Raw genomic sequence first — 10,950 nt, forward strand, 5'->3', positions numbered from 1 at the left:
GGTTTCTGGCTTCCTCTCTGACCTATTAATAGGTACTAGTATTAATACTAATACTGATACTAATCTCTCTTTCTCTCTCTCTCTCTGTCTCTCTCTCTCTTTCGCTCTCTCTCTCTCTGCTCCTCCTACTCTGCTCCAACAAATTTGGTGTTGTTGCTTTTCCTCAAGCATGCTAGACATACTTATGTTTCAGGGCCTTAGCTCTTGCTGTTCCCTCTGCCTGGAATCTCTTCCCTCAAGAGCAGCATGGCTCGCTTACTGTGTTTTGCTGTTCAAATGGCATCTTTTCAGAGCTCTTACCTTACCCACCCTCCTGAAAGTACACTTGTCTCCTCTCTGTTCTGCCTCTCTCTATCCAACTGTATAGCACTTTACCTGCTTGGGTCATGAGACACTGTCTAGAAACAATTCTGGTTATCACAACTGGGGAGGACGAGCTGCTGCTACCGCCATCTACTGGTTAGCTGTCAGAGACGCTGTTAAACATCCTACAATGTACTGGATAGCTCCCAACACGAAGAATTAACTATCCGTTCTGAAATGTCAATACTTTAGAGGTTGAGATGCTTTGTTGGTTTATCGGTACTCAAGCCTCTACTAGCAGGGATGATATTAAAACTACTGAACAACTGGAAGGGGCATGGGTACTGACCAGATTAGGCACAAGTCATAAGCAACTAATACGGCCATAGAAGGGACTTCAGCTGAGTGTCAAGCCTTCCTACTAGAATTAAAACTCATGAAGGAGGCTTTGTTTTGTGCCTGCATCATTTTTTTAAAATAAAATATTTTAAGTTGATTTTTAAGTCTACACCCTATGTCAAATTTTGTCTATTCTGTTCCTTCTTTTTTCTTATTGGTTAGCAAGTGTTAAATTTATATTTAAAAAAATAGAATTTTATTGTCACTTGTCGAAAATTATTTTTCCTCCAGTTATTTGGTTATATTTAGTATTTATTTGTAGTATTTGCTTTTGTCTTGCAGGAGTTCTTGGTTTTTATGTAATCATATGTATTAATCCATTTCTTAATGACATCTGGATTTTCAACCTTCTTATAAAAAGTCTTCTACACTAAATTGTAAAAAAAATTATCTCATCTTTTTTTAGTTCTTTTATGATTTAACTTTTACATTTAATTATTTATATATCTGGAATTTATTTTGAGATCTTTCTAAATTGTTAGCTTAGTTGTTTCAACAGCATTTATTGAATAATTCATTTTTCTTCAATAATTTGAAGGGATATATTTATTATGTTCTAAATTCCTGTTTGTTTGGAGGGTTATTTCCAAATTCTCTTTGATTTAACAGACCATTGGCTAATAATAACATTCCTTAATATTGAAGCTTTATACATATTTATGCAGGTAGTCATATTCCCTCCACATTCATTTTTTGTAAATGTTCTGGCTCTGCGCATACATTTATTTTTTAGGTGAATTCTAGTATTATTTTTTCAAATTCAAAGAGAAAAGAAGAAACCTCTTTGGATTTTTTTGAGCGATGACATTGAATTAACCTATTAAATTTTGGGAGAATCTTTTTTAAAATATAATTTTATTGATTTCATGGAGGAAGGGAGAGGGAGAGAGAGATAGAAACATTAATGATGAGAGAGAATCATTGATCAGCTCCTTCCTGCACACCTCCTATTGGGAGTTGAGCCCACAACCCAGGCATGTGCCCTTGACTGGAATCGAACCTGGGACCCTTCAGTTCACAGGCCAATGCTCTATCCTCTGAGCCAAACCAGGTAGGGCCATGTATATCAAGAAGTCTTGATGGAAAACATCAGGTTATGAGACTTACCCCAAGAGAACAGGTGCTTGAATATCTAACATAACAAAGAGCAAAACAGAGATCTCCAAGGGAACTGGCTATAGATACCAACACCAAGAAATGCTGCCAACTTCTCACTCAGTATTCTACATTCAGCCTCACCTGGGCCCTGTTACATATGCAGACTATCAGAAAGCAAAGCAGGACAGAAGGAGGTATGAGTTTTAGGAGAGACAAAAAGGAAAGTGAGGAGGCAATTGCCTAAAACAGTAAATCTTTTTTGGTATGTGGGTGGATCCGCCAGGTGCAAAAGACTGGAGAAAGAATGGCCACTGTATAGATATAATGAGTCTAGTGTGCAAGTTGTTAAAACAGTCCACATAAGCTCTGTTATGATTAGAATATAAGTGTCCCCTCTTTTCAACATTAACAGAATTATAGTCTATCCCCACATTGCTTTAGGCCTCTCATTTACCAACACATTTGGACATCAGATAGACATAAATTAAAGTACATAATTTATGGTACATAAAAATCACAGAAATGCTTATTGATGCCTAACTTAGGGTAATATATTTTAGCTGGTGCAGTCTTTTATCAATAAATCTTAATTGAATTTTCAAGTTAAAGCCTGCAGGGAAAATGTACTCTAGTATTTTTGTGTGTGATTTTTTTTTCCTTTAAGTTTCCAGAAACACTGAGTCCAAATGTTATGAATGTTCCTTGACTAAATGTAACAGGATCTCTTTGCAACAAAGATGAATCAATCCTCTTAATTTGTTCAAATGAAAATCATTCACATATTATTGGCCTAAGGTTTTCAACTCCTCTGTAAAAGTAATTGGTTTTTCTTATACACTACATTTCAATCAGTAGGATATTACAGAATGTTAATCTTATTCTTTTGAATGCATTCTAAAATTTCAGCACTAAATATTAAACCTTTACTTCCGAGATAAACAAAAAGATTACTTGATATATGAAGACGACTGTTCCCTCCAGGAAATTTTGCCAACATCTTTTTTTTTTTTTTTTGTGGAAAATAAATAATGTATGCCAGATACCTTAACGGCATAGAAGTTGTGGGAATTATCTCAAACTTTAAAAGATAAAATTCAGTATTTTAGCATTTTGACTTGAGGAAGACAATGGTAGAGGCATTTACCTTGGAATTTTAGTCTTAAATGCCTATTTGTATGTAAAATGTTCAAAGTTAATGTGCAATATTTTCCTGAGATTGGACTTCCATTAATAGGGTCTGTCTTCATCGGGTTCCCTCAAAAGCTAATTCTGAAACATGATTAAGAAAAAATGGAAGTTTATTAATAGGATATTGGTTGATTCACAGAATTGTTGGGAGGACTGGAAAACTAAACTTGATGCTAAGCTCCTGGGAACAATTCTGAAAACCACATGGCACAGTTGGCCAAAGAGAAAACTGTTTCCTCCGTTGCTGTCTTACAGAGCACTAGCGAAGGTGCTGCCAACTCCCAGCTCCCATCTAGGCTACTTCTGTGCCAGGAACTTGACCTAGAAACCACGGAGAAAGTGCTTGCACTGCTGTTGCTATCATGGCAAGAAGCCTCCCCTGCCAGCCAAAGTGGACTCTGACTGGAGCTTCCTTCCTCTTGTTGCTTACTTACTGGTCCAATTCTGGTCAGTGTGAGTCTGCTCGGAGAAGCCACGGTCACTGTCATAGCCCTAGCCTCCGCTACATGAGAGGCTGAGAATGTTGTTTTCTACATTCTCCCTTGTGGAAGCAAGGACTCTTAAACTAGGAATATTCCAGTAAGGTAAAGATGTTTTCAAAATGTACTATGTAGTCAGAAAACATGAAAAAAATATCCATGTCCAATATGGAAAGCAACTTTATTTCACCTGTGAGGAAACTGCAAATCAGGAACTTTCAATGACGTGTGATGTTACACAGCTAGAAAGGGTCGAGTTCGGCTATCAATGCAGGTTTTTCTAACTCTAAATCCCATGCCCTTATCCACTGCTATTTTTGTCTACACAAAAAGCATAGGAAGTTCATTCTCTCATACATAGAATTTTAAAATAAGAACAGTCCTGCTGCTGTTATCGGAGGGTTGACAGTGTAGTTCAAATGAAACTATGTAGTGAGCATCTGCTGCTTCTACTCACCATCCGTTGGCCACGACTTTTTGGGGGGAACCATTCCTCTCCAGTTCCTATGGGCTTTGTGGAACCATTGTCAAAACATTCTCATTTCATCTTTCAGAAGGAGTGGGCATACAAATTCAGTTAACCAATTCTTGACACCCCTTCGGCCATGGTGATTGGCTCAGGGATGGATTTGTTACTCAAACTGGGCCAAAAAGAATGCTTCCTAGGACTTTACAATTAAAGTTGGTGTACAAGACATCTTCTGTGGTTGGCTGAATAATGCTGCCCCCCCCCCCCTAAATATATTGGCATCTCTAGACCTTCTGAATAAGTTACACAGTAAAAGAAAGTTTGCAGACTTGATTAAGCTGTTGAGATTAAACTGAATTATTTGGATGTTGCATTTTGGGTGGGCCTACTGTAGTCATCAGTCATTCTAAGAGACAGAGCAAAAGATCAGAATGAATAGAAGGCAAAATGACCATGGAAGTAGAGATTGGAGTGATGTGGCCACAAACCAAGTAATGCTGGAAGCCTCTAGTAGCTGGAGGAGGCAAGGTCATTTGTCTGGGTTCTCCAGAGAAACAGAAAATAATATATAAAGAGCTGTATTATGAGGAATTGGCTCATGTGGTTATGGAGGCTAAGAAGTCCCAAGATACTTAGCTGGCAAGCTAGAGAGACCCAGGAGTACAGATGTTATAAATTCCAGTTTGAGTTCAAGTCTGAAGGCAGAAGAAGACTGATGTCCATCTTGAAGACAGGCAGAGAGAGAATTCTTTCTTTGCCTTTTTGTTTTATCCTTCAATGTATTGAAAGAGCTTCACTTCTACTGGCGAGGGCAATGTGCTTTATTCAGTCTACAGATTCATATGTTAATCTCATGCAGAAACACCCATACACAAGCACCCAGAATTAATATTTACTTAAATATCTGGGCACCCTGTGGCCTAGTCAAGTTGACACATTAAATTAGCCACCACAGCAAGAATCAAATCATCGCCTTGACCCTCCAGAAGGAATTAGCCCTGACCGCACCTTGATTTTAGTCCTGCAGGACTTATTTTGCACTCTGACTTCCACCTTTAACAGAATAAATTTGTGTTGTTTTATTAAGCCTTTAAGGTTGTAGTAATTTGTTAAAGCAGTGACAAGAAAACCAATACAAATTCCCCAGCCCCCAGGAGAGATGAGAGAAACAGAGAAAGAGACACAGAGAGATCAATACAGATGATAAAGGTGACAATTGTGACAGTGCAGTTTGAAAGCCTTAATTCATTTGAGTCTAGGCCAGCCCCATTCCTGCGCATTGCAGTTACTTGGCCCACATATTGGCTCTGAGTACCAAATAATTTGTATTGTATTTCTACCACCTACAACTGAAAGAGTCTTAAGAACACAATGTATCTACCTCATTTTCAAAATTTTCAATTTGTAGAATATAAGGGAAATGTGAGCATAGGGCAAACAAATTTCTTCTCTTCCATTCACACAGATAAAGTAAATTTCTTGAAGAATGAAGGATGTTTTCTGAATGCATTACTGCACATTAACTTACCACATTCATATGAAGACAATATTAAAGGTAAAAAAAGTTAAAAAAAAGAAAGTAAAGTCAATGTTCCACTTATTCAGCACTGAATATAAACTTGCTTATTATTTTTAGACAAAATAGCAAGCATTTAATGCCAATTATAAAAATACAGGGGTCAGGCTGGTGTTTCTAAGTGGTTAGAGCACTGGCCCTTGCATGGAAGTGTCCTGGGTTCAATTCCCGGTCAAGGGCATGTACCTCAGTTGCAGTTTCCTTCCGCAGCCCCATCAGGGTGTGTGCAGAAGGCAACCAACTGATGTGTCTTTCTCACACCGAATTTTCTCTCTTCCCCTCCCACTGCTTCTAAAAATCAATGGAAAAAAATATCCTCAAGCAAAGGTTAACAATAACAACAAAAATACTCACAGAGATGTAAGTGAGAGGGGTACCAGACTTATTGGGTGATCATTTCATAAAATACATAAATGACTAATCACTATATTACACACCTGAAACTAATATAATATTGAAAAATTATAATTATAATTCTTTTTAAAAAAATAAGCATTTAGCTTTTGAATCATTGAAATTCATTGATTTAATGAGTGAAGTTGTCATATTTGAGTACAGTTTGTTACATGCCTGTACTTTTCATATTTGAGTACAGTTTGTTTCATGCCTGACACTGTGTTAAGCACTTTGCACACATTATTTCATTTAATTGTTATAGCAACCCAATGGAATAGGGATTGCTGTTATTTTCATTTTATCAATAAGAAAAAGGAAGCGTTCAGAGATTAAGCATCTTTCCCAATGTCACACAAGTAGTAGTGGAAAAGGCAGGACACAAATTAGACAGCCATATTCTACAACCTGTAGTTTTACTTCAGTGTCTACTCTCTAAACCAGTAATATCAGATCTACTTCGGCTTAAACTTGTATCTGCTACTTTTGTTCCATTTATATCCTTTTGGTGTTTGTTCTATCCATGCTCCAGACATGTAAATCTTTATGGAAATACATGATTAACAGCTTTCTTAATCAACACTTTTATTAATTTAGAGCTAAATGAGAAAAGATGATAAAGAAATTAACACTGGGAAGAAATTACTTTTCATGGAATAATTGAAAAAACAAAGGACTGGAAATTTGTTTTATCTATGAAGCAGTATACCAGATGACCCAGCAATTCTGTTCCTTATATGTAATGAGTGTTTATGTTCACCAAGTAGATGTACAAAAATAGTCATAACAGCTTTACCCATACTCTCAATATTCTGGAAACAACCCAAATCTACATCAACATGATAACAGATAAACCAACTGTAGTACTATTGGTTTATTATTCAGAAAACTGCTCCATGCAACAAATTGGATAAATATCACAGATACAGAATTGTGAAAAAGAAAGCAGGCAATAAACACTACATACAAGTACATTTATACAAAGATCAAAAGCTGGCAAAACTAATTTATGGTTATTATGGTCAGGAAGGTATTACCTTTGGGGAAATACTTAGAAGAGGCCTTGTGGAGCCTCCTAGACTGCTGGAAGTACTCCCAGAGTGCTTGATCTAGGTGTGGCTACATGAGTAGATACATATGTAAAAATTCATTTACTAGTAATAAAAAAGCACTTTGAGAAAAAACAGAAATTTTGAGAATTAATCAATAGTAGGTATGCATGAAAAGAAATAAAAGGGAGTTCTTCAGTATAAAATAAAGAATCCTAGCCCCTGGCTGGGTAGTTCAGTTGGTTAGAGAATCACTCCAATATGCTATGGTTTCGGGTTTGATATTTGGTCAGGTCACATACAACAATTAACCAATGAATGCATAAATAAATGAAACAACAAATCTGTGTTTTCCTCTCTCCAGTCAACCAATCAACCAATCAATCAAGAAATAATCCTAAGTGGAAGCATGGAAATTCAGGAAGCAGTAAGTAGCAACATAAAGGGTCAAATGAGGGTTAATATTAAGTGTATAAAACACCAATAGTAATGTCAAATGACATTTATAATATCTAGAATTAAAATACTTGGCAGCAATAGCACAAAAGGAGGGAAAGAGCAGTTAACAGAATGAAAATGTTCTAAAGTTCTTGCATCCTTGCATTGTCGGGTAATTTGCAAAAGTACTAATTAATTTATAGTAGACTCTAATAAGTGAGCAATGTATGCCATAAACTCTAGAGAAGTGATATCTAAGAAATATAATGCAGACCACAAATGAGAACCACATAAATAATTCTTCTATTTCCAGCAGTTATATTTTTTAAAAGTAAAAAAAAGCAGGTAAAATAATGTTAATAATATATTTTCTCACCTAATACATCTAAGATTTTATAAATCAATATAAAAATTATTAATGAGGTTTTAAAAAATCATGTTGAGTCTTCAAAATCTGGTGAATATTTTACCCTTAGAGCACATTTCAACTTGGACTAGCCACATTTCAAATGTTCACATGTGGTTACTAGACAGCCCAGCCCTAATACAGTGGCTTTAAGGGAGAGATTTTCCCCCACCCCCAGGGTATATTTGATAATGTCTGAAGTTGTCATGACTGTGGGAGTGTGGGTGGTGCTATTGTTATCTCATGGGTAGAAGCCATGGATGCTGCTATACACCCTATATTATACAGAGAATAGCACCTACATCCCATAAAGAATTATTTAGTCCATAATGTCAATCATAACATGGTTGAGAGACCCTGCTCTAGAGTAATCCTTAAAATAATAATTTAAAATATGTAACTAATAAGCTAATGCTGGGCAGGGAAAGAATGAACAAAAAAATTACTTGGCTAATTTAAAAGAGCAAAAAAATAGAACAAAAAAAGAGAGAGGATGGGACAAGTAGAAAGCAAACAGTTATATCAGTAAAATAACATTAATTACAAATGGATTAATATTCTAAAGACTAAGATTGTCAGATGGGGACAAAGTCCCTACCTAAATGTTGCAAAGGAAACATCTAATAAAAGGGTAATATGCTAATTAGACCGGGAGATTTTCCGGGAGACTGGCCGGGAAGGGCAGTTGGGCGCCATGAGGCCAGCAGGGGAGGGCAGTTGGGGGCAAGAAGGCTGGTGGGGGGGTGCAGTTGGGGGCGAGCAGGCTGGCCAGCAGAGTGGTTAGGGGCGATTGGGCATGCAGGCAAGAGAGCGGTTAGGAGCCAGGGGTCCTGGATTATGAGAGGGATGTCCGACTGGTTCCAGATTGGAGAGAGTGCTGGCTGGGCTGAGGGACAACCCCACCCCTGCATGAATTTCGTGCACTGGACCACTAGTTTTAAATATAAGGATGCAGAAAAGTTGAAGGTGAAATGGTTTAAAAGTCTAGACTATGAAACTCTAATAAAAATAAAACTGGTATAGCTATACTAATATTAAAATAGGTTTTAATGCAAGTGTATTACTAGAAGCAAATGAAGATATTTCATAATGATACAAGGGTCTTCCATCAGAATGATAGAAGTGATTGATTTAAATGCCAGATGACATTATTTCACTGATATAAATCTTTCAGTGTCTCCCATTGACCTTGGATAAAGCTCAAACTATAATTATGGCAGATAAGAGCCTTCATTAATCATCTGTTTTACTGCTAACATCTCAAGTAATTCTTTCCTCACAATTCGTGTTTAGGAGTGCTGAAGAGCATGCAATTACTCAGAATTACCCTATTGTTTTATACTCTCTCTGCTTTTGCTCATATTGGTCCCTTTTCCTGGAATGTTTTTCTTCATGAAATTCATCTGAAAAGGCTCTATTATCTTTCAAAACGGTATTATGTTATATTCCATCTAAACCTTTTCTGATTGACCTCCACATATAATCCTTCCTTCCTCTGTGTACCTCTGTATCTCAAAAACACTTAAACACTAGCTATAAAATTCATTTCTTATATTATTCTGTCTTTTCTGATAGCCAGCAGAAAGATATTAGGCTCTTATTACATTTTACTGAACTTAATTTATTTGTGTTGGTAGATGCAGGAGTCTTGGAGAGATACTTGCTATAATATTATCTAAATTTTTTACCAATATATTTTGCCAATTACTATAGTCTTTTTTAGATTCAGCTAACTTGTGATTTGTTTAAACAATTATTTCAATTAGGATTTTTTTTAAACTAAAAAATTATTTCCTTGTCATTTTATTAATTTTAATACATATAAATGGAGTCATGTGAGTAGTTACTACAATAAGTTACACCAGTAAAATGTCTGAGAAAAAGCATCTATTTATATTGTCCTTCTTTTACAGATTCCTTGATTCTTTTTCACAGCATTGTTCATTTTTCTAGACTGACCTAGTCAAATTGTAATGAGCACATGAATTAACTTGAAAAACTCGTGTTTTCATATATTTATAAAAAGTATGAATCCATATTTTTCTGACAATTTAGAGTAGAATTTTAGAAGTTATTCAATGTGGCCTTATCAACAAAGTGCAATGTTAGGAAAAAACTGCAATGTTTTTAATTTTTGGATGTTATTCAGCTGATTCTACAGTTCTTTTTGCTAAACTAAGAAATTAAAAAAGCCAAAGCACTTTCTTAGATGAATTGATTTATATAACCAGGCTAATGATATTTTCATAATTTCAAAAGGGAGGAATTTCAGATTTGTGTTGTAATAGACTAGTTAAGAATGAAAAGTTGGAATCAAAATGCCTGGATCTAAGTCAAGCTTTGGGACATTCTAACTATATAATCTTGGGCAATTTCCTTACCTCCCCTAAGGCCCAGTTATTTTCATATGTAAAATGCAGGTGACAATAATAAATTATTCTTAGGTTTAAATGAGTTAATATAGATAAGCTATTTGGCAAGGTTCCTGCCACATAGTAAATGTCCAATGGAAATGAGCTAATACAAAGATATAGCTAAGTAAAATCAATAAACCATACAGTTAATCAAATGGCTATTTTACACCATCTACCATGTATCTAATTATTAATATTAAAGATACCACTTAGTGAGCACTGTGCTAAATATTTTGTATACATTATCCCATTTAAATTTTATGATAACTGAGAGTTGACTATAATGTCCTTATTTCATAGAGAAGTTAACTGAGGCTCAGAGAGTATATGTCCAACGTTATACATTAGTGAGAATATTTTGTCATGATCATTTGAAGCAGACATTTAATACCAGCAATATTTTGGTGCAGCCTATAAAAACAAATTTTTAAATTTTCTGTTTTCCCCACAAATGAAAATAGCTTTATTGGGCTCTTTTTCAATTAAATACACACACACACACACCCACGTTGAAAATAAAGCAATACAAAAAAGTATACTCACTCATATTCTTACTATCCTATATAATAAAAGGGTAATATACATATAGACCAAACGGCAGAACAACCGAACAACCAATTAAAACATAATATGCTAATGATATGCTAAGGCTGCTTAGCTGCTCTCTATGATGTGCACTGACCAACAAGGGGCAGACAGTCAACTGGTCGACCAGTCGCTATGACATGTACTGACCAC

The sequence above is a fragment of the Myotis daubentonii genome, chromosome 1 (genome assembly GCF_963259705.1).
Source record: "Myotis daubentonii chromosome 1, mMyoDau2.1, whole genome shotgun sequence".
Taxonomy (NCBI): Eukaryota; Metazoa; Chordata; class Mammalia; order Chiroptera; family Vespertilionidae; genus Myotis; species Myotis daubentonii.